General features: G+C 35.7%; 1 protein-coding gene across 5 annotated transcripts in view; it reads right to left on the minus strand.

Moving 5' to 3' along the window:
* Positions 1 to 24566, minus strand: part of FTO (fat mass and obesity associated) — a 259203-nt gene that overhangs the window by 234465 nt on the left and 172 nt on the right. The gene's annotated exons all lie outside the window — the stretch shown is intronic.

The following is a 24566-nucleotide window of genomic DNA, read 5'->3' on the forward strand; positions in this document are numbered from 1 at the left end:
GGATCCTGGGAATCACACATTACTAGACAGCAGCTCAGTAAAAAAAATTAAACTTGATAACTTAAGGATAAATGACCAGGCTACTAACAAATTTGTGATGAACTGGATATAGAAAAAGTAGTATTTCCACAAATAAATTGTTTGCTTTAAAAAAAAAAAATTCTACTGAGCATAAGTCATGTGCAGATAGTTCTAGAATAAAGTCAATTTAAATACTGCCTGAGAGTTCTGCCAACTAACAGCAACCTAGTACTTACTCATCTGAACTAAATAACTAAGTGATAACATGGAGGGAAAAAAAAAAAACCCACAGAAATTTCGGGTTGTGCAACATGAACAAAACTTCTATGCCACATTTATTCATGTCAGCATTTTACACATAACTGGGAGACCACGTGCATAGTATGCAGAATAACAGAGATTCATATCTCACTTAGGGCCTCTAAGAGCTACTCTAAGATGAAGAATGCTGTGGGACACTAACTGAAACTTCATTGCTTGTTTATCTACTGGTCAACTAGTAAGCTGGTTACACACTTAAAAGTTATAGCCAATTCTTATCAAAGCCCATTACAAGTCATCTACTGAAATGTCTGAGAAGACAACTGAACATTTAATGCACTCATAACAGATGGCTGAGAGGGGAACAACAAAACAACCCCCCAAAACAAAAGACACTTTCCATTGTATTTTTTTAGTGATAGCCTAGTTCTCCTAAAGCTTTTTTTTTGGGGGGGGGCGGGGGAGGGGGAGTGTGTCACTGCTACTATTACTATAAAAGTACTAACCAGTAGGATATGCTGTTAGAACAGACCTGGAGTCAGAAGAACCTTTTATTCGATTTCCAGTGCTAATTTCCTAATTTTGCATGGAATATGACCAAATCAGTTTTCCTAAGGCTTATTTCTCCAGTCCTCTATCTTCCTCCAAGGTTGTTTCAAGACTTGAAAAAACATGAAGAAACTCTCACATTAATAATATCAATCAAATATTCATTTTGTCCCTAAACTACCATATAAACAAAACCACTCTGTTATAAAATAATTACATCTGCAGATGTAAGTAGAAGTGATAACATCTGGTTAAATTTGAATCCAACCAAAAGGAGTACAATGCCAGCGACTTCAGCACAGCTACAACACCCCACATCAGACCTACCTTTAATGATCAAGAAATCATCAAGTGATGAAAGAAAGTAGCTTCAGTGCCTAGCTACGCAACTATCAAACAGCTCAGGAATCTGCCCAAGGACAAAGGTAGACATGCCAAAAAAAAAAAAAAAAAAAGCCGATAACTACAAAACAAATAGTAACTAACATTCCAGAAAACAAAAGTAATTCTGAAAGAGGTTAATGTAACTACAGGCATTTTAGACATCTAGCCTCACTTAAGCAGTGTGAAAAGACCCAGAGAAAGGTCTAATGCTTTGGAAATCTCTCCCTTCCCCCTCCCAAATAAAAGTAGGCATTCCCATATTTCAAAGAACCAGGCACAAACCCAGGTACAAGCCAGTCCTTATGAAATACAATGACAGATTTTAGTAGTAGGCAACAATGATTTTGTCTACCTGCATCTTTCTTTTGGTACTTCATGGCCAATTACGGTAAAAGTTGCTCAACAGGATGCATACATAAGAAAATTCCTGTCACAGAGCAGATGCAAATTTAATTACTTTAACTTAAACCTTCCATCTTGTCTAGAGGTCCTTCAAAAATGCAACTGTAAACAAGCACTACATTGCAATCAGGTGCCAAGGGCTTATTTGATCTCTTACAAAATATGTCACAAATCACTGGCAGAAAGTGGGTCGAGAGGGAGAACAAAGGAAAAAACTGTCAGTGGACTAGGTAGCTCATGTGAGCGTGCCTATTAGTGCACTGGATCTTTCTGCTCCTGTCTAATGCTGTCCATATAAAACCTTCTTAGTTTGACAGTGTTCTGTTATCCTGCATTTGATGTAATTTTTCTGTAGTAAGCGGAAAAAAAAAAACCAAAACTGTGAAAAGAACTGATAGAGTAACCAGAAAAAACATTGAAGATACCAAAATTATTCTGCTAAAATACCAGTTTTGTGCTAGTCTTCATTTGTTCTATGTTACATAACTTCTAAGAAGCTCTATATTTTTAAGAAAACAATCACATAAAAGCTGGAAGTAAATTAACTTTACTTTGCAATAGAATTATAGATGGTCCCAAACAAATAACAGGTAACATGTTCTCCTAAGAAAGAAAATTACAATATTGTACAACTGTCTGGAAGCAAAGCATGTGTATGTGGTGTGCACATTTTATCCTTCACCAAAACTTCAGGTACTTTTTGGGACTAGAGGCAAAATACCAGACAGCTCTCTGCAGTCTTCTGGTGGTCCTAAAATTCTAGTAGATCACTGCTTATTATGAATCCCTGTACTACAATGTAGCTCAGAATGGACAGAGTTTAAATGACAAAGTATCAGTAATGTTAAGAAATTTGTGAATACACAAGTATGAAGACATACCTCTTATGGCAGAAAGACTGGGTAGGTATTTTATTTAGTAGAAGAATCCACTAGATGTGCATAAGTGTACAGACAGTTTCCTGTACACACTCAGTTAAACCACTTACCACATAGTTAAAAATATAATTAAAAAATTCATTAAAAATTCAAGACTAAATATGCCAAACATCTGTCAGTTATTTTGAGATCTATGGAGTTAAACAACAGATGAATTGTGCAACTTCAGCAACAAAGACTAACTGGTCTGCATAGCACAGCTTGTCTGTTATAAAGTACACCAGGGAGGGAGGGTGGGCAGTGGAACTAACCCAAAATACATTGTGCTATGGTAGCCACAACAGTTGAAGGCAGGGTAATAGCTGTAGCTTTGTCTTTTGTAAGATCACCCAGAATCACTAGGTAAAGTCAGACTAGCTTTAGGGCTCACAAGCCCTTCTTCAACCTTGTCTAACTTTTATAACTTTACAAGTTGGTCTAATACATATCACCTCTACCTATCAAACTTGTCTTAACACAGCAAGGAAAATATCAGAACTGCTATTCTTATGTTACATACTTAAATACTGCTGTCAAACTTGAACTTCATTTTCTCAGACTCAAACAGCATAACCTCTACATAATTAACTGGAGATTTTCTGTTTATGTGCCTGTCTATTCTGAAAAAAATAACTGAAAAAAACTCAGTTGTGCTTATTAATTATGGTTTCTCTATGTACTTAATTAATATTCCAAAGCATTTTCATGAAACCAAAGTATATCCTTACTACCTGTAATACAATGACATTTTCAAAAACAGTATCTTAAGAGTCAATTTAGAGAAGCCCTACTTAACCAGACAAAACAGGCTAAGGAGTTTCTCCTCCATACAATCAGAATATTACCCAATTACCCAAAACTAGAAAAGGAAAAAAAAAAAAAAAAAGGTAATTTTCCTCTTAAGCTTACAAAACCAAGCCTTCCTATGTTGATCTAAGCCAAAAGAGCCAATAAAGAACAAGAAGAGCTAGGAAGCTGGCTGCCTAAAAGTCATTTCCACTTAGCCAAAATTTGTTTAATGCCCACCTTCTGATGCAAGAGATTAATCAGAAGCAAAAGTAGCTTGTGCTTCAATAAAACACAAATATTTTTTACTCTTAGAAAACAAAACAAAACAAAAGGTGAATCAAAGGCTGGAGGCAAATGGACAAATCCTGTATGTAAACAGGAGTCCCAAAGCTGCTTATTTACCATCTTCCTCTAGTAATAATGGCAACTAGAGCATACATACAAGCATACAACAGAATTCTACAATTCAATATATTTCCCTATGGAAATCTTCAATTGCTGTTTTAGTGGGGCAGTCACTCTCTCTCTCATCTTGTACACAATCCTAAAACCATGAATTAGCAGTGGGAAAAAAGCAAACAATTAAGAGTTAAGAAAACTGCGAAAAAGAATCAGAACTACTGTGCAAGCTCCTCGAATCTGTATACGTATGAAGTGAAAAAAGAGATAAAAGTAGAAACTGCCAAAATTCCTAAATTGAGAAGGGACAGCACATCGGACAAGGTCTTACTTTGCATCCTATACAGGCCATTATTTTTCCTGTTTAAGCAGAGCTGTATGTCATATTTACCAAACTGGTAAATTTAGTTTAGCTATGCTTAATATAAGATACACATCTCATGTAAACTTTCTTGCTACTGGGCAAAAAACCCCAAATTGCTTAAGTTTTCCTACCTAGTTCCCTTTATTAGCAGAATACATCCCTTTAAAAAAAGAACTTGAATAGCTGATACTCTTACTTCTTTTAAAAAGGAAATTTTGCTCTTGGTTCAAAAAACCCCAAACAAACCAGTTTTAAGTCAAAATTATTTTATTCACATATTAGGTAACAGAGTAGTTGCAATCACTTTGCTTAGAACTGAGTTTTTTTAAATCCACCAGATGACTTTAACACTGCATTTACCAACAAAAATGCACTAGATCTATTTATGTCATTCCAATAAAATTTAAATAGTGCAACACATTATTCATCTATCCATATTATAAACTGTTATGTACATTAAGTGGATAATATTATTAACACTAATGTTTCTGTAGGCTATTCATAAAATAAATGGTGGACAAAGTCATTCCATCTATTACACATGGAGCTCAGTAACAGCTGTATATGAGAAAATTGCAATAGACATACTGAGTAATAATCAGAACTAAAACGACAACCGTAACAATATATCCATTGTGTAAATGTTCTGAATATAGAAACACAGACTAATCTGTAATTTTTCATCATTGATAAACATTGGTAAACAGCCAGAATTCAGATTATACTTTATCTAGTTATTAAAACACAGCTGCAAAACCTACTTGATTTATTAATTTAATGAGATAGATATAATAAATATTTTGTTTACTATGATACAGAAATATGTGCAGCATGACATCAAATCACTACACCTGCCTAAAAACTACAGTTAGCAAAATGTACTATACCTTTCCACATATGTAGCTACAAATGTGACATACACGGTTTTGCCAGCATAATGTCATAAAGCTATACTAGCTTGTCAGCAGAAGTTCTCTAAGGCTTCTTGTTAACATTTATAGGCACCACGTGATCCCAGTTTAGACCATGCAAGAGCAACTGCTCACGTCAGAAAAGAGACTGAGGTAATTTTCTGGTTTGAGAGCTTTGCTGGTCTTACTTAAAAATCTTTTCATTACCTCCAATATCTTAACATTTTTACTACTGTACATGTAATAATGCCTAGAAATTATCTGTCGAAGCCCCAAAAAACTATATGGCATGCTACAAACACAACTGATTAACACTAATAAGGTTAGCCAAGAAAAGTCTGGCTCATTTCTACAAATGATCACAATAAAAGCCCTAATATTTGGGATATGAGGCACGAAGTCATCTGATACAAAATTCCTGCAGTCAAAACACCAGGCATGATTTTCTGTAAACAGTACTAATTTATTAAGAGGAAAAGACTCAATGTGGCAAACACCAGGGATTACTATATAAAGGTGCCTTAGGAAAATGCCACCTATCTTGCATTTTCTGTCTCTTCACCAAGAGTCTCACAAACTTGCCAGCTAGAGATGAAAGAGGTTGAGGTGTGGTCCAGCTTCATGATACTGACCAGATGGGGAAGATGCTGCAATTGGCATGGAGCCCAAGGAGAAAGAGATCTATGGGGAGTTAGGGAGAGGCAAACACATTTGACAGCAAGACAAGAGTTCTCTCCCAGACATCATCCATGGGGATCCTTCATTCCCCTTTGCTTGTATTGTCACCGCATATGCACAGGACGACTGAATATATTATGCATGGGAATTAATCATGCCACTGGCACTGTCAAGAAGTCACTGAGCTTTTATTATGCATGCAAAGTTCTGCCATTTTGCACATGCAGATGAAATTTGGAATTCTCAAACAAAGAATTCCAAGCTAAATTAGAAAGGAGAGAAGATTAGGCCCAGGGTCACAAGAGTAGAGAAGATTCCACATGCAAAGGAGATTTTCTGAAAATAAGGGAAGAGGTCCTAAACATTCTCTCCTCTGACAGAGTAGTTCAGACCATTTCAACCACCTACCTCTCTAAAGGAATCAAAGACCAAGTCCCAGCAGGTACTTATGCATGAGCAGGCTGTGTGTTCTTGCAAACTATTTGTTTGGATTTTTTTTTTTTTTTAATTGTAGCTATGTTAACATTCCCCGTATTAAAAAAATCTTCCATTTTTTCCCCTCAGTGTCAATTAGTTACTCTTGGTCACTACTCTTCATAAAACAAGAGTTAGCAGATGCCCAAGTGAAAAAGTTACTTGCCTTTAAAAAAAATTGATGCACTTACGAAACAGCCTCGCCTAGATTCATCTGAATATAAGAAGTACCATATCCACAAGCTTCTTCTTCTAAAATTCAGCTCCAATATCACTTAAGGTGAGGAAAAAAAGAGAAGAGGAGCAAAAGTTTTCTCCTCCTGATCAGGCTGCTGGGTTTGCAAAAGACTTGTTCCTCCTACTCTCTTTGGCATATCAGTCACAACCTATTCTCTCCAGCCATGTTAGTATAAGGGTTGGATAGTCTTAGTTAGCCCTTCACATGTCCTTATAGTAATAGCTCCTTTTCAGAAAATGACAGTAAATCTTTTAAACAGCAAAACACACATGTAAATTCATTTATATATAGTTTACACAACAGTCACTGATTACATTCCAGTCAAATAAATGCTAGGATATTACACTGGAATCCACTAGGTGTCTGGCTTTTTAATTCACGTTTTATTGGTTCTCCATCACTCATTTTTGTGTCACTTTTCTGCTTATTTAATCTTCCCCCCAAAATAACACATTGCCTTAATATTTTACCATCTTCCAGCAAGACCCTATTTGCTGAGTTCTTATTTTGTTCCTTCATCGCTCATTGCCTGCCTGCACTACTGACTTCATTCTCTATTTTTCTTAAGAACTGGATTATCTCCAGTTCTTGACATAACTTCCTTAGAATAAAAGTATTTAAAAGAAAAAATAAAAACCCCACCGATTTTGAAACAAACAAAAAAGATTATAAATAACTCAGCTTGTTAATAAACACTCTTTAAATGATAAACTCATGTGAAACGAGGGCCAGTCAAGTATGAGCCAATGTAATAATGAATTCTGAATACACTTAGAAATTGAAAGAGGAAAGTTCTGTAAAGCGATAAGCTTTTACTTTATATCTAGCTACTACCTTTCTACGATATCTTTAGAAACATTCTACAAGTCTTGATAAATCCAAATTCTTGGGACTTAACTGTTCTTTCACTTTTTAATCCATGTACCAGTTTATAACCATACCAAAAGATGTCAGGATTAAATTAATATTGCCACAGATATTGCTATACTTTTAATAGTTTAAAATAAATTTCATTTAATTCATCAGCTTATCATGCTCAAAATGCTTTCAAGCAGAAGTCAACTTTATAGCACTTGATACCATGGCATAGTACCAACTTCAAGGAAACTGCGGACTTTTGAGTCAAAATTGTCCCAGCTTAAGTACCATTTCAACAAGTTGAAAAGCATTGTCTGCTAAAAGTCCTTTTTCAGGATGGTCTGACAGTTATCTCCTCTTTTCCATGCTTTAAAAAAAAATTTTTCTAAACAATTAGGGAAAACGAATGCTAAATTTTTTAGGCTTCAGAAGAAGAATATAATGCCAGAATTTTCAGGATGTAACAAGACACTTCATTGATCTGATTTAAATAAGTTAACATTGACTTTCTAGTTTCATCTTATTCTACTGTAATTCAACCCAATACCAACAGATTTCTACCTTCCTTATAAACACTTAAAGCTTTAGGATACAAATAGTTTAAGGAGTTTCATTTACAAATGGCAGAAACTAGACCAAAATTTATGCTTTTTACACTTTCTTTAAAAGGTTTCCGTGCCTTTTAAAGAAACTTTTTTACTTTCTCTTATGGCTACCATAGCTTCTCTTCACTCATCAAAAAAATGCATATTTTGGCCATAGACTTTAGTGTAGAGAGAAAAAAAATTATCAGTTTGGCAATAGGAAATCAACTTCCCATCCCCTGGAGTCTCATTCCTGTAACAAAACTGTTGTTTGTTTTTTGAACACTATTCAGCAAGCACCAAATTAGTCCATTGAAGGGGCCAGATTTTAAATGAATCATTTATCTTTCAATTTTCATAAGTTACACCATATAAAAGGTAGCTTTATACATTTTCATTACTTCAAACTACTGATTTATTCTCAGGCTTTTTTAACTGCTAAGGAATAAATGATAGAAGTGACTGATTCAGGCATAAGGCCCATAAAGCTCCCAGTAAAGCACTGGTAAAAGATACTGCACTTATCTTCTAAGAGGATGCTGTAAACAAATCTAACTTACGGGCCTGTTTCATCATACCTCAGAAAGAAATCTTTGAGCTTTGAAATCAAAAACAAAATTTTTATGCAAGGAACTCGCACAAGAAGCATCTTCTGCATTCCATCACCATCTTGCAAAGTGTGAACAAATGCTGAAACATGCCCTATTCTTAGATACTGATAAAAAGTATGAGAGAAATCTTTCTTTCATCCTTAAATCCAGTTTCTGATTAACATGAAAGCACCTTCATTCAATTTACAGAATGCCATAGAAATATTACTAATAGCTTAAAGTACATTTAACAGTTTGAGATGTTCCAGCTTTACAGTTTAAATCAACTCTCAAAGGTATTCATGTATTTCACCACTTACAGTTAAACTAAATGACTAACTATAGTGACTGCTAAATTAATTGTTACAAAACTATAAATGGCTTGGAATGCTACAGAAAAAGGGTCTTGAATAGGACACCAGTTATTTCCAGAATATAAGAAATATTGTTACTTGCATTACTTAAGCGTACACAGGTACATCAGAATTTCAAGATATGACTCTAGAGATGTCAGCTTTTTGTGTACCAAAAGGCCACAGACAAGTAGAAAGCAGGGTTAAATGCAGAACTTGAACCTTGAGTGTCTGAAGTGGTCAGAAGGAATCTCTTGATATGTATCGTGTCCTGTGATACCAAGGGCTCACACAATAAAGAATCTCTGCATTTCTTCACAACCTTGTTAGTAGCATAAACCAGTTCTTTCTTTCTACCCCAAGTATATTTTACCAGTAGCTAGAAATGTCAAATACTTCTATGGTAAACAGAAATATCCTGGCCTTTTTTATTTTTCTACACACCAATACTAAAGAAGGTGACAATATAATCTGCCCCAGGCAACTCTATCACCATCCACAGTAGACAGGTCATTTTCCTTTTTATCAAAGAGGAGAGTAGGTCATCACATTTTAGTACATGTTGACACCACTGCTAGTAAAAAGAGATAAGAATTCAGTGCCCTTAAGGTGCCTTAACCTCTATTTTACCTAATACAGATATTTCACAGCTATTGCATTAAAGCCAGAAGAAAGACAGATTTGTACCCTGAAAGAACGCACTACAAAGGTCTCAACCTTTGTGACAAGCTGATATTTGTAGTGCGGACAGTATAGGTGACAACAAAGCACCTCCCTTAAGGTATCTACCTCTCTTATTTTGGGTAACAGGATTTATTTTTCTCCTATAACACCACAGAGGATCATGGATGTTTAACCTCTCAAGAACATGCATGCAGTTTTTGAACGCTTTTGGAAGTTGAAAAAAGAAAAAAGAAAAAAAAAGCACACGTACACCTCCTGCCATCCTGAAAACAAATTCAGAAGTTTCTTTGCTTGATTAAAACATTTTGCTTTCAGTCAGGATACTCTTTATTCAGAACACAAACCAAAATAATGACACTTAACTGCTGTTGTCTTTATTCACTCTGTTTTCACTTTCAAACATTTTATTCTAATGTTTAAAGAAAGTAGGAAAACACTTTTATGGCAATGTTCCTTATCTCTTTTAAGACAATGGGAAAAGACACCACTTCCTAATTGTTAATACATAACCCCCTGTACATGAGAATTTACTTTTTATTGCATTTTATGTTAATAAAATGGTTTCTCCACATCCTTTTAAAACAGTGATAAGTTAAAAAGATCTGCAGGGCAAGAGCAAGAACATCAACACAAAACGCTTAGTTATTACACAGACTGGACAGCATTCACAAAAGGACTCCTTCTATTTGGAAAAATATAAAGATATAAACTCACTTGCAATAAACTGCATAATAACGCTCAGTTTCTTCTGCACATAAGTGTAAAATGTTACTTCAAAATGGGCAAAAGAGCAGCCTCTGGTTAGAGGAAGAACAAGTATTCCATACTTTAAGTGAAATAATAGATTTGTGCTTGAAGATTCAAAACTTTTTTTCCCCAGGAACACAACTACAAACGGTATTAACAACTCCCACTAGAAATTAAACCTTCATTTGTACAGTAGGAGAAAGAGCAATGTCTTTCTGAAATGGAAAATAACATTCCTTTATTTTGAAAATAGTGTGGTCAATTTTTCTATTCATTTTGGTAACACTTTTTAAACCACAGAGGCCAAGAAAGTAGTTCTGAGTTCAAAGACCATATCAACAAACACAATGGCTCATTATTTAAGTACTTATTATTTATTTGTATGCTTAAATGCACTTAAATGATTGCATATTTGCATATATACACTTTCAAAATTCAGTCCTCCTTCACCAAAACATATTGTGTCAGTATACATTACTCAAGAAAAGGGAAACAAATCAAGCAACTTCATGACCAGAATAAAGTGTTTAGAAGAACATGATTTTAACATATAACAATATACCACTTGATTTGCCAAAGAATTTTGCACATTTATGGCGTGCATATATACATATATGTATGCAAACACGCATCTGAATGCATGCATTTTATACTCCATTTCAGGCTAGGCACGTATTAATGCACTAGCAAAGACTGAAATCAGAGTTAGCCTGTTATTAAACAGCAACAGCATTTAAGATTAAAAGCAAGACAACCAAAGACTAAGAGATCTCCATGACACAATCTAATTTTTTAGATCAGTGCATCTGAACTGAGGTTTCTTGCAAATGACACTGTAAGCAGAAAAAAAAATAAAACCTGGTTCAGAAAATACACAGAGGGAAAAAATATTACGAAAATAACACTCTTTGTTTCTAAGCAGTCTAACCACTAACCACTTCCTAAGATTTTATCATTTTTACTAAATTAGCACGAAGATGTTTTGAAATATGAAGAAAAAAAAAATTGTATAGCCAATTAGCAAGATGCTATTTTTATGCTTTGGGTAGAAGTCATCATGAACAAGCAGTAGTGAATCTCCATTTTTTTAAAGCTAATATTTGTATTTTGTGATGTCATTTTGAGATACCATTTCAATTGCAAAGGAACTGAGATATTTTGAGAGAAGAAAACAAATATGTTTGAAATACAATAAAATAAATTGCAGTTACAGATGGCTTTTGCCCAAGTGAATAGCGACTATTACACTAAAGCAGGATATGACCCTTCCAAGCATGAAGCAATTCAAAGTATTTGTTTACATACGATAGTTTGCACAAGTGATTTACCTACGCACCAAGCTTACGTTCCTAATTAACCCAGGGGTACAATTCCCATTCGTTAAATTAAGTATGAGGCTCAGCCCCAAATGTCTTCAGCATTCATTATCAGAAGATACAAATATGTATGCCTGTTAAATATCTTCAGTGTCAAGCATTTACTACTTAGTGAATTTCAGCCTTGCTGACTCTTCATATTGAATTTTGATGCTCTTTTATGCACTGTATTCTGTACTCGAGAGAAAAATTACCATTTTACATTGCCTTAGGTTTCTTACTTTTTTATGATAAATTCCATCTTCTCTTCAACTCTTTCAAGAGAAAAAAAGTACCCGAAATAAACAACATTTCAGTCATTTTAAGTTTGCACAACTGCTTTACAAATCACACAGCCTGACCTCCTTCTATAATATTACAGTACAGCAAGATCCAAAATAACATTCCGGTTTGACAGCTAACCTCAGGCACCACTGGTCTAGTATCTCACTGCTTATACTGCTGGCTGAAAAACTGATAGGATACGCAAGACAAGCTGAGAGTTTAACTGGCAGAGCTGTTCAAATCTAAATTGTGTTATGTGAAACTTAGACCACAGGAGACAACAGTTCACTTTTTACCATGGCAGCAGATTCAACCTCTTGGCCCTGTGAAAGTCATATGAATACATTTAGCACACACAAAAAATATCTCCCTATATTATGATCAAAGATGTATTCAACACACATTTTTTATGCACATTTGATCCTTCTGTTGACAGTCTTGGAAGTTAAGTAATATGGACTGCTGCACATAGGTTTGAAACCTTGATGGAGCCCAATGGCAGGCTACTTTTGACAGTCAAATAATGACAAGCACGTTGCAGGCCAATGCCCGTCATTCATGAACATCTTGGCCTGCTCCAACCGTTGCGCGGCAACTAAGTGGACGGTCAAAGGTTAAGTTCGAAGAAGACAGCAATGAAGGGCAACTGTCATGCACCACTGACTACTGTGAGGCAGCAAGGAGTGGTTGTCTTCTGAAGAACATGCAAAATGTTCTCATTCTGTCCAGGCAGACACATATTTGAAGGTCCTAAATGAGACCACTGCCAATTCATGAAGAGCCAAACTGACAGCATGCCATTCAAACTGTCTCTCTCAAATTTGACTTTTTTTTTTTTCCCCCCAAATCACAAATGCATGCAAAGTATAACGTTAAACAGAACTCCCAGCAGTTGTTTTAAGCAATCCAGATTTGGCAAGGTAGGAAGGGTGAGAGGAAAAACATCTAAACTTTTTCCCTTCGCTTTCTTTTAATATTTAAGAGAAGGTCAATTATTTCACAAGAAATTCTTCGGTTTTCTTGTAATGGCATGCATTTATTTCCAAAATTACATGTGTTGTACCCCTTTTTCTAAATACTGGAGTTTCTTCCACTGTTAAAAAGCAAAACCTAACACCTTGTAATTGGGGCTAATACAAGCACCTGCAATTTTAATTTTGCATTTGTATATTAATATTACAGTAGGAGCATACATTAAAGCATGCAAATAAATACTTTGCATCAGTCTCTAAATATCCTAAGCATTTCTGTTATAAATGGGACAATAACAGTATTTTCTATTTGTTTAAAAGCACTGTTTTGTGTGGACTTACGGCTTGAACAGCATGATTAACAAAGAAATTGCATTACTTTGCATAAAACATATACATCTTACTTTTAACCCATTGCCAGTAAAGATGTATATTTTTTACTTACACATTTAAATTATGTGATCATATTCACGTTTGCCTCTATTAACATATAAAAGACTTCAGGAAAAATAGAAATACTTTTTTTTATTAGATAAACAGTGATGCCACTCATCGTTCATATGAATGAATGCTTGACACTAAATTTAATCAAGCTGACAAAGGATCATATGGGTTAGCTCTTTATGCCCTTTTCATGAACAGTCCATCTCTCCTGCACTTACAGGGCCAAATATTGCCCTCTAACAAAACAGATCAACATGCAAAGTGCTTGTTTCTTTTTGCTGGGTCACTGGTATCATCCCGCTTGTGACATAACTGCTTCGTACCAATTTGTCATGACACCGACACGTTAAAGACCCTATTCACAAACTGAGCTTTGCAAAGTAAAGAGAAAATGAATTGTCGTTATTTGTGAGGTATACCTCTGGATCACGAAGCATAAAACCACTTGTCTGCCACGTACACAGAAACACACACAGAGCACAAACTCTTTAAAGCAGGAACTATATTCATATGTTTATTGCACAAGTCACACCATCAACACTTTTCAAATCATAGATAATGATCAACCTACTGTCCCGATCACAATGAATAGCTTTCAAGAAGCCAGAAGCATAAAATCATAATTCAACTTTATTGGACTGAAGGACAAATTTCAAGGCTTTTCCACATAGGCAAGAGGGTCCTATCTATAGCAGTAATTATAAATTTGGGGAAAGCTCAACAATGTCTTTTACGTTCTATGAGGGTGGGAGAAAGAAAAAGGCATGCTTTCATTGTTAGAGGAATTGCTTGGTTACACACCCGGTTTCCCCAGTTGCTTCCTCCTTCTGTCTTATAAAGAGGTCCAAATCAATTCAGAAGCACTTCTGTATTTGTTTGAGATTTCCAGATCTTAAATTCTGAGTGTCCTGACTTCACCCTTCATTGTTGGAGCGTATAATGCACACATACTGCACTTCCTGAGTCTTTCATCATGAGCTGCAAAGTGCGTGCGCACACGCACACACACTAGCTATTTCAGGTAGTCAACGCCTGTCCAAATGAACCAGACTTACTGCACACACCCCATTTAGTCACAAGGAATGTAAGCAGTGTATCTGATGCCTATCATACGCTATCAATTTACTTGTAATAATGAGAAAGGTAAAGTTTCTCTGCACTTTAATTTCCACTTGTAGAACAGATAAAAATACCTCCCTACTACAGAGGTGTTTTGTGAGGATAAACTTATGAAATAATATGAGATGAGAAGATACACTACAGAGCCACAGGTAAGTACACTGTATATTAAAAATATTTAAGTAACATCAGACATTTTTAAAACAGTTCAGGGAAGGCTGATCAATATCTACACGTAGTTTATTATAACAGTTTAGGCTAGAATGCCACTCAGAACTCTGATATATACTGTTACCAAGCTCCACAACTTGCAACAGTCAAGTGATTATGGGAAGTTTTCTAAAGTATCAGTTCCTAGAGTCAGGAAACTTCATACAACTCTTATTTGCAACAATACTGGAGAAAAGCTCATGGAATGTAACTTGAAAATATGAATGGTAACAATGCAAAGAAACCAAGAAGACCAACAAAGCTTTTTAAAAAAAAATATAATATTTTTCTTTTTTAAACATTGGGAGAAGGCAATACTGGCCAGAGGAAAGTCAAAACAAAATAAGAGAGAACCAAACTGTGTGTTATAACTCCTCCTACATTACCTGTTGGTTACTGTTATCTAAGGAGTACACAGTATATCATATAGATAGATATAATACACAATACAAAATAGCTCTATTCCCAAATATATAGAAATCCCCCATGACACTTTCAAGCAAAACTGCTTAAAGAGGAAGGCACACAGGAACACAAGTTTTTACTAATGCAAGTAAAAGACTTTTGAAGTCTTTTATAGTGAAATATAAGGCTAGAAAATAAAAAAAAAAAAAAGCTGTACTCAATCTGCTTTTATCTCATTTTTGTCTATGTATAAATGCTTTCCATAAACACTTTCCATTAAACCAAGATTGATAGTGTCCATACGACTATATCACAGGACTATTTTTCAGACACCAGCGACAGAAGTTCAAGAAATGAAAGACAGCACATACCAGAAGTCTTCCAAGCTTGACAATGTAGAAACTTAACAGCTTCTGTTTTAAGGAATGGGAGAAGTCTATGCAAACTAAATTTGTCCCCATAGTCTTCCTCTTGAAAAGTTCAACTACCACCATCTTCATGAAGTTCAAAAAGAAACACCTTCTACATTTCGCATGCCAGAGGCAAAAAAAAGAGGACTGAACATCCATAAAAGATAACTGCCTACTGAACTAGTCATCACAGTAAAAACCCAAACCAAACCGAAACAGTTTCTCTTCCCTGTTACCAAAGTCATAAGGAGCCACACAACTGATTCAACCCATCTTATTCTAAAGGATTGACAAGGGAATGGCCAGAAAGCGGGGAATGGAACTGCCTTTTGATCTTACCTCCTATCAAGTCAGTTCCATTATACTCAGCAAATATGAAATCCGAAATAACAAATTTAGTAAAAATTACCTTTGGCTCCTACCTGGATAGAATGGATTTTTTGAATTTCCTAATAGCTGCAGTACATCAAAAATTTTTCTTCTAAGCTTCAGAAAAATTCCAGCTTACAAAACCAGTTTCAAACTGATGAGATCTTTGGTATAATTTCCAGTGCTTTATATTGTGCACTAAAGTATGCCACTTACGTGGTCTCAGAATACATAATTGAAATACTCTAAATCTCTCTCACTGGAACACCTTTCCACAATTTTTCTGCGTAGATGTCTTGCAAAAGTGCTACATTTGACAAATTCTCATTTTCTTGAAAAAAGTTAATTAGAAATTTCTGTCTGAACTCTGACTCTAAATAAGCTTTCCAACCCAGAAAGATGGTCATTTCACTGTTGTTTACATGCACTGTTCATGATGAAGGCCCCAAATAACTTTCTCCTAAATATTTTCTTTGGATTGAATGATTTGTTGTTTTCATTCTGTGATTAGGTACATATATATGCACCACAGTGCACTGTTCAATATTTTACCATCTGCAGTAGTTTGCCATCACATGATTTAGATACCAGACAGTGAAGTATTTCCTTTGAGCACAAGAGCATCATTACCTGCTGCAATGACATCATTTATATTAAAAGTAAATGTAGAAGAAAATCAGAAGAGAATACAGCCAAATACAAATTGTTCCCAGATCTACAAGCTGTTGTTTAACTAATTTGCATAAACCTATCCTTTCGTACGCAATCTTCAGTCAGTCCTTTCCAAATACAGATGGACATTTCAAGAGATCTACTGCTTTGAGACAAGAGTCAGATTTTTAAAAGCTTCTTGCCCAACTCAAGTGCACATTCAGTATCAATAGGATTGGGCTTCTAAAGTCCTTTAAATGCTTGTGAAAATCCTACCTATTTCCATTCAGAGTTTTTTTTTAAAAAGAAAAATCTATTAAATAGGTATTTGAACATGAACTTTATCAGTTAAACTGTTAGAAGTATACATAAGGTGTATGATTCTACCAAGCAGTAAGAGCAATGTTTTCCAATCCCAAAGTTGCTTAAACTTACTGTTCACTTGTTGGAGATGAAAACCTTATCTGATCTTTACCTCCATTTTTTCACCTAAAAGCATGTACAGTGTAACTTTCATGATCTTTCACTGGCAAGATCCAGCGTGTGAAATTTTTGCTCTCAAAACAGAGGACACTGCATGCATCAGAAGTGGGAGGTTTTGCTTTAAGTAAAATCTTTTGCCATTATAGACTAGAGTCTCTCCGGTGAATTACAGGCAGAAGTTTCAGTAATTTTAGTATCTGTACAGAAATAGGTAAGTCCGACCCTGAATTTAATATTATGGGATGTTTGATTGATTTCAATACAATTTTAAACCTTAGAACAGGATCAGCAACATATTTTAATCAAGTACCTTTTCAAGTATTCACTGCATGAAGTACCAGTCGCCTGGGGGTTATGAAATAATACTAAAAACTTTATAATCATTCATTGATTTAGTTTTGAGCATAGTATATCATTTGAATCCAATGGGAACATAAAGAGCTATTTGTGAGGTCAACCACAGTACAGACAGAGGCTGACATGATATCGATGGCAAGGTGGAAAGAAATTGCCAAATACAGCAGATCAATACCTCGTTTCACTGTTACAGCCTTCTGGAGACATAAAATATATATCTTTACAGCTACGAAAATAATAATAATGAAAGTGGGAGATAAATGCTTCCCTCAAGGTAAACTATTTGATTAGCTGAGGGCAAAGGTGACAACAGCAGTTACATTAAACTAACTTTACAGTCTTAAATAAAAATGGTGGGATGAGCAGCAGATAAAAGGGCAAAATGAAACTGAACAAGTTCTTAGAGATAAAGATGTAATTCTTTTAGAAAGTGGTGTAGCGTGTGTACAAAGGAAAACAACTTTTAAGCTAAATAAGGTAGAGCAGAGTTTCCTCCCATAGTAAGACTCCAGTAACTAAAAAAAAAAGTGTTCTGAAATTACAGCAGTATCATTTTCTATCCATAAAGCTCTAAAGATATGTTTAATCTGTCCCTTACTTTATATGCCAATAAGTATTCATAATCGTGTTTTGCATTTCAGTAGTGAACCTATCAGAATACAGTAACATGCTATAGTGCTTTTTAGTCTCAACTGAAGGGAAGAAGATCACTTGATATTTTGGATGGTCTTGGTCATTAAAGGTTAAATAATTTAAGAAATGGATGAATTATTAAAAGCTTGAGAGCCCAATCCCACTTCAGCTGAAGGCTGCATAAGTTTGATCAGCAATTGCACTAGGAACAGAAACAAGCTTTAAGCATTGACTATTTGGCCTGTCTAGTTTTCACCAACCTGGGTCAGATGAAACTGAATCCTACCTGCTGTAAAAGGGAATAGTATAATAATTATTCATTAAATGTTTTCCAAATCTATAAATGAAAGTGAAAGTAGGCCCAGTACTCCACCTCCAGCAGGGACAGTTCGCTATAGCTTCATTTAAAAAATGCCAATTTCCATCTGAAACTTCTAAGCTTATAAGCTAAGTTCAGAATCAGAAGACAACAGGGTGTGGGTGACCTACCTCTGAGACTGCCTGGCTTTCTGAAACTGAATCACCTGCTAACAACTTCCAAAAGATTTCTCTTCAGAAGGATGTTCATTCAAAACCAAAAATTCAATCCACATGAAGTTTTATTTTCTACAGAAAACAGGAAGGATTTCCACAACATAGTTTCCCTTGCATTTTTGGGGTAAATTTAATTTTCCTGAATCCCACAAATCATAGAAAATATTTGAAAAAGAATGTAAACAACTATCAACATGTTTTTAGACGCTGCACGGGTAACAGTGGATTTGTAAATGATTGTTTTCTTTTCTCAGTGTTGCTGTTTGAGAACATCCTCATGTTTAATAACAGTCTAGTTACAAGTTTACTATGACAACAGAAAAGTTTAAAGTTCATCTTACATTTGGCAGTGTAGGTTTCAGCTGAATAAGTGAACTCCCCCAAATCACCACGTCATCACACAGGATGCTTTGCTGTACACACTTCTAGTCTGCTGTCTTGAAAATTATAGTAAAGAGGCTGTTCAATAGGGAAATTGGAATTAAGCAACATATGCTCTGTTCATATTCTTTATTAGAAGGGGCGGGAAAAAATATCTAGTGTTCTGAAGCAGACAAGGAATCAAAATCCCTGTAAAGGTATTGGTGCTCCAATACCTTTTAGGAAATGTGAAGTCTCTCTAAATGAATCAACTTCAATCAATTAAATTATGACAAAAAAAGAAAGCAGAGGAGTAATTAGGTAAACAAACATGCTGTTCATTTTGCCAGAGCAAAAATCTAATTGACACTACAACAACAAAAATTTCCTAAAATGCATGGAACACTACCAGATTCTTTAAAATAAGCAACCAGTTTCACATCTTGTCCCACTTCTAGGACATTTCTTGCCCCCCATAAGCTGGCAAGATACCAATGACTGTCATGTGATAGAAGCCCATATTAATAAGTCTAACGAAAGGTCAGGGTTAATGGAACCATTTCATGCAGCCATGTCCTACGAGGTATTGTGTACCTGTAACAGCTATTAAACTTGTGGCATGCAACAGAGCCAAAATTTTAGTTGGCTAGAGGCTATACAAGTAGCAGACACAAGCTTACAATCTTAACATACAAGACTATGACAAAAGAGATGAGGCAGAGGGGGAAAAAAAAAAAAAGAAAATAAAGAAAAAGGAGAAGCCTTCCCAAGAGTGCATATTCAGATATGGAATATGCACAGGTCCCATACCATTGTCTGATGTAGTGGATCACCAGGATCAAAGTAAACTGAAGACCTTTAGACCCCTGGCATTTGACATCACATTACTCTCATACACAATAGCCTTACAGGCCACAATCAACAAAATATAAATTAGTGTTTTCAGTATCCATGCTCCTCATATCCCTAGCTCCAAGATCTTAGAAGATTCTAACACGTTAAACATAGATGTGTTCTTATTTACAGCAAAAACAAGAGGCTGAATGTAAAACATGTTTAATAAATCTGCAGAGCCTAAAGTAGCAATATAATTCAGAGCAGCAAGATAGACATGCACTTCTTAATTAAGTGGGTGATGTTCTAGTTAAAACAAAAAGACAACCCTGGGCCATAGCTAAGATTAAGCACGCACTCTTGCAAAGGAAGCTCCTGCTATTATCAATACAGAGGCTTTAAATCACAAAAAATAAACCATCTAATAGTTTGTATTCAATAGTAAGTAGAAAGTCAGGACACAGACTGATTTGGATTAACACATTTTCAGTTATAACAAGTAATTTTACAGAGGATTAGTATCTTGATGGTCTGATCAATACTAGGCACTGCTGCTATTACAGATGAAGAGAAAATTACCCCTCCAGTAATAAAGTGTGTATGTCTTGGTTCTCCTTCATTTGCTGAGTCCATTACTGTAATGGTTCCAGCATTAGCAGCTGAGGCAATTTAAGCAGCAGGAATGTGATGAATTTAAAAGCAAGGAACATTTGCCACTCATTCTTTCTTGTATTTTATTCTGCATATGCAAGGCTTCTACCTGACCATTTCCAATATACAAATCATGTGTTATGTGACTATCAACACTATTTCTTAATTATTGTCTCATTAATAATGGGAAGGGCCAATAATGTGATTACCACAAAAATTGCTACTGGCATATTGGCTGCTGATTCTGCTAAAACCTGCACACCATTTACCTAAGCAGAAATATGACATGACAAGAAGCTTATTTAACTGCATCTAAGCTGTTTCATTAACTTTAATTTTCCTAAATACAACTTCTAAAATAATCTATTTAATCTGTCAATTAGAAAATTTTGTATGTTTTTATATCTTAAGAGGCAGAAGAATAACAGGAAACAAGAAATTAATGTAATATTTGAACAAAGTATGATAAGACAATGTTAAAGTTTATATACTTCTTTGCATGGTATGGGTGACATTTTTCAGCATTAATCCTAAGATCATTCCCCTGCTCTTAACTGCTCTGAGGATACTTGCCTATTTTTCCCTGAGTATTAATATGTAGAAGCAACCTATAGTATCTTGTAAACATGTATTATTTTCCAGCCTGCAAAAATGAGGATGATGCAGGAAATAAGACTTTCATTGAAATCTCAGCCAAAACACTGTATATTCCCTTTTCCTCCTTGTAAATAAAATACATGCAAAGCTTTGTGTTATTTAAAGCTTTATATTTCCTTGCCACTTTGTCTAACATGTGCAATTTCACATTTATGAGACATGAATACCTTTGTAAAAGCCCTTGTGAATATTCAGACATGTGTATATTGATGCATTTATTATTTGTATAGCAATAACTTTATTGGATTGGGGTCCCAGCTGTGCTGGGAGCTGTACAAACGTAACAGTAATGTCTGTGGAATATATTCTCTGTAGTCAGTTCTGGCTTCACAGTAATGTGAATTAGCATAAACAGCTACATAAGGTAATTATGAACTGGGCTTAGTGGTCTATTCCAAAGACCCGTCAATGCAATCTTCTGAAAGTTAGAGAAAATAATACTCAGACTAGCTGAGTATCTTATCTTTCACACAGTAGTGACGTAGGGTCTTAATATGCAGAGTGGCAAGAGGAAGCATATAAAGATAGTTACTAGAACTTAACATCTGTCACACTGAAACTTACTTAAAAAAAACCAACAACTTTGACTAAGTAACTTTTGAGAACAGTCTTACATTAACGATTAACTTTTTTAACTAACCTGTTAATATTAATCAAGATAATAAACATTCTAAAAGCAGAACAGCTTTCTTCCCAAGTTTTAAAGGAGAAAATAGTCTAAGTAGACTACTAAATAAGAGGTTTATGTTTGGTTTTACCTCATGTGGTACCTTTTCTTCACCCGGCAAAAAAAAGTTTACTGCAAGCTGACCAAAACTCTGACCAACAGTGTAAAGAAAAAAGAATTAAAATAACTCTAAACTGTACTAAAACTGAATTCTAAGTTTAAACAAACAAATGAAACACACTCCCAATGGAGTTCCATTAAAATGCCTTTCTAGCTAATGAGCAACATCTACTCTAACAGCTCTGGTTTTATGCACAGAAGTAATATTTGCTATAGGGAAGACCAGAGAAGCTGATGGCATACAACATCTCTAAAGATGTCTTTAGAAACTTCAGAATAATCACGGTTTGCTGTCCATTTAAGACTCAGAGAAATATTCCAGAGGACACTTGCATCCCCAACATGGTGTTTAAGACAGGTGAGTAATTAACTTCTGGCTATTGTCTCCCAGTTTTTTTCAGACCCTCTTCCTAAGAATGAATTTGTGTCCTCCTCCTCTTGGGCTTAGAACACCAAATACTAGTATAAACAATTTCACTTGTGCTACACACTCAATCTTACTCAATCCAATTGAGTGATCTGCAAAGTGGAAGTTGCTATATGACAGCATTGCACTCTAAAGAATTTCTACCACGTACTTGGAACAGAAATGTTCTTCTATAACAGCATAAATCAAAGCTTGCTATATACATGAAAATTTGAGAGAGAGAACAGCTTATCACATGTAAGAAACACACTGCATAATTACAAAGCAAAAGCCATTCACCAGGTTTCTGATAGATAGCATCTAAGTGTATATAATTATAGCAAAACAAGAACTTTTATTCAGGACTTAATTCTCCAGAACAGAGACACTGCCAGGAGATACATAATCCAAACCAGCTTCTCTGTCCAACCACTTCCCTCTCATTAGTAGGCCTCATAAATCTTACTCTCCAGAAGAGGTCAGGTTAACCTCACTAATATTTGGTTTGCTATGAATAATTTTGATCAGGAACTAAATGGAAGCCTTGGCAAAACTACTACAATAAATACACACTTCCTTTGCCTTCAGTATTTCTTAGGTGAGCAACATAAGCAAACAACAGTTAAACCTAGGGATTGAAGGGTGAATTGGCATTGTGCCAGGAGCCCAAAGATTACATTTCTAATTAAGTTCTATAAAATAATACCAGTATGAGGATGCTCCCATGAAAAGAAAACATACATTTCTTCTTGTATAACCCCTCCTTTTCCCATTGCTGCCTTCTCCTTTGGCATCCTTTATTCTAAGACATTCTACATGCTCCTTTTGTTTCACTTTCAATATACTCAGTTTGTCTCAAGCAGTACCCAACTTACAACAAGCCCCTAAGCCATCCTATAAGTATTCACACCTTTAAATTCTCTATAAGGATCTCCTTAATTTTCAACCTTCTCTGTGCACCTACAACATCTAGATGTGTCTAAGGCAGTACTCTTTCGCTCTAGCTTCCTTGAGTTTTTCTTACACGTTGCTCTTCTGATGCCTCTTCAGGTGCCGCCTTCTACAGCCTTTGCCAGTGTAGTTAACAGTTCCATCCTCTTACTCCCTCACACATATCCTCCAATTATTATCTCATGAATGGCAATTATTCTCCTAATGCAAGTGATTCCCAAATACGTGTCAGATATATTGCAAAGACAAAAGCCCTTGGATGGATAGCATAAACGTGCAGGCTAAAAAAGGTATGGGTTGGGTTTTTTTCTGCAACGTAATTACATTGGATTGGATGGATCCAATATACATGAAGTCAGCACGTGTTTTCATGTATATGGAAAGAGCAGAACACAAAACACTCTGAAGTTCCTGTCCTTCAGTGATGAGGGACAGCAGAAGGACTAATTACAAAATCACTAGGTTGTCCTTAAAGAGTTGTTAAGGCTCTTACTACTGTGAACAGGCTTTAAAGTTATTTTTCTACTAAAATATTTAATTGCAAACTTAGGTCAGACCTTTTCGCTGCCCCCCTAGTGAAATAACCTTGAATGTTAAATTGTAAATTAATAGCAATATCAAAACCAGTATGTTCTGTATGCAGAGACAGGTGAAGCAGACTACCATCTTAGGAAGCTTTTTCTAAATTTATAATGGAATTAGCCTTCATTTCATTAACCAGCATTATGCTTTCAAACAAGTAACTTCCTGCTTCTCTGTACTACTATTTTGTAAACAAGATCAGCAGAGGTACAACAACCATCAAGAGTAGCAGCCAACTATTGTACAACGTGGTAGAAACAAGCCCTTCAAAGGCACCCGAAACAGCAAAACATTCAGCAATGCTGTTTGCTTACACAGTGTCATTACATCTTCTCTTCAATGTAAGCATGTAACAGCATCACAGCCAAAAACATTATCGAGAAAAAAATATTATAAAGCCAGGGTGCTATAAGAGACTTAAAAATGTTTCCTTAGGTTAAACTTGGTGCAGAGCAGTGTAGCGTAAGAGCACTTTTAAATCTGAAAATAAAAGCGCAGTTACATAACGCATCGCCTCACTGGGAATGTTTTGACAAAAACAAACATGTATTTCCTTGCACAATTTTTCCCAGATAACGCCACAGAACTCCTTTTTTAAATCGAAATACCTTGCCCAGACGGCAAAATCTTTATTACTAGCTACCGCTAAAGCTGGACGAGGATCCCCTCTTTAAAAGGGAGAGGGCAACCCGAGACTTCCCAGTTAATCACAGCACCACGGCCAAGCCAGCCCGGCCCCACGCAGGCGGACAGCCCTCAGCCGCGCCGGAACTCCCACCAGCCCTCCCGCACCGACCTGGCAGCCCCTCCTCCGGGCCCCATCCCCCGAGGCACCGGGGATTACTTCACACGCGCGGGGCGCGCTTAACCGAAGCGACTTGAGGGAAGGGCCGTGAGCCTGGGCCGTGC

Source organism: Haliaeetus leucocephalus, unplaced genomic scaffold, assembly GCF_000737465.1.
Source record: "Haliaeetus leucocephalus isolate CR32 unplaced genomic scaffold, Haliaeetus_leucocephalus-4.0 Scaffold92, whole genome shotgun sequence".
NCBI lineage: Eukaryota > Metazoa > Chordata > Aves > Accipitriformes > Accipitridae > Haliaeetus > Haliaeetus leucocephalus.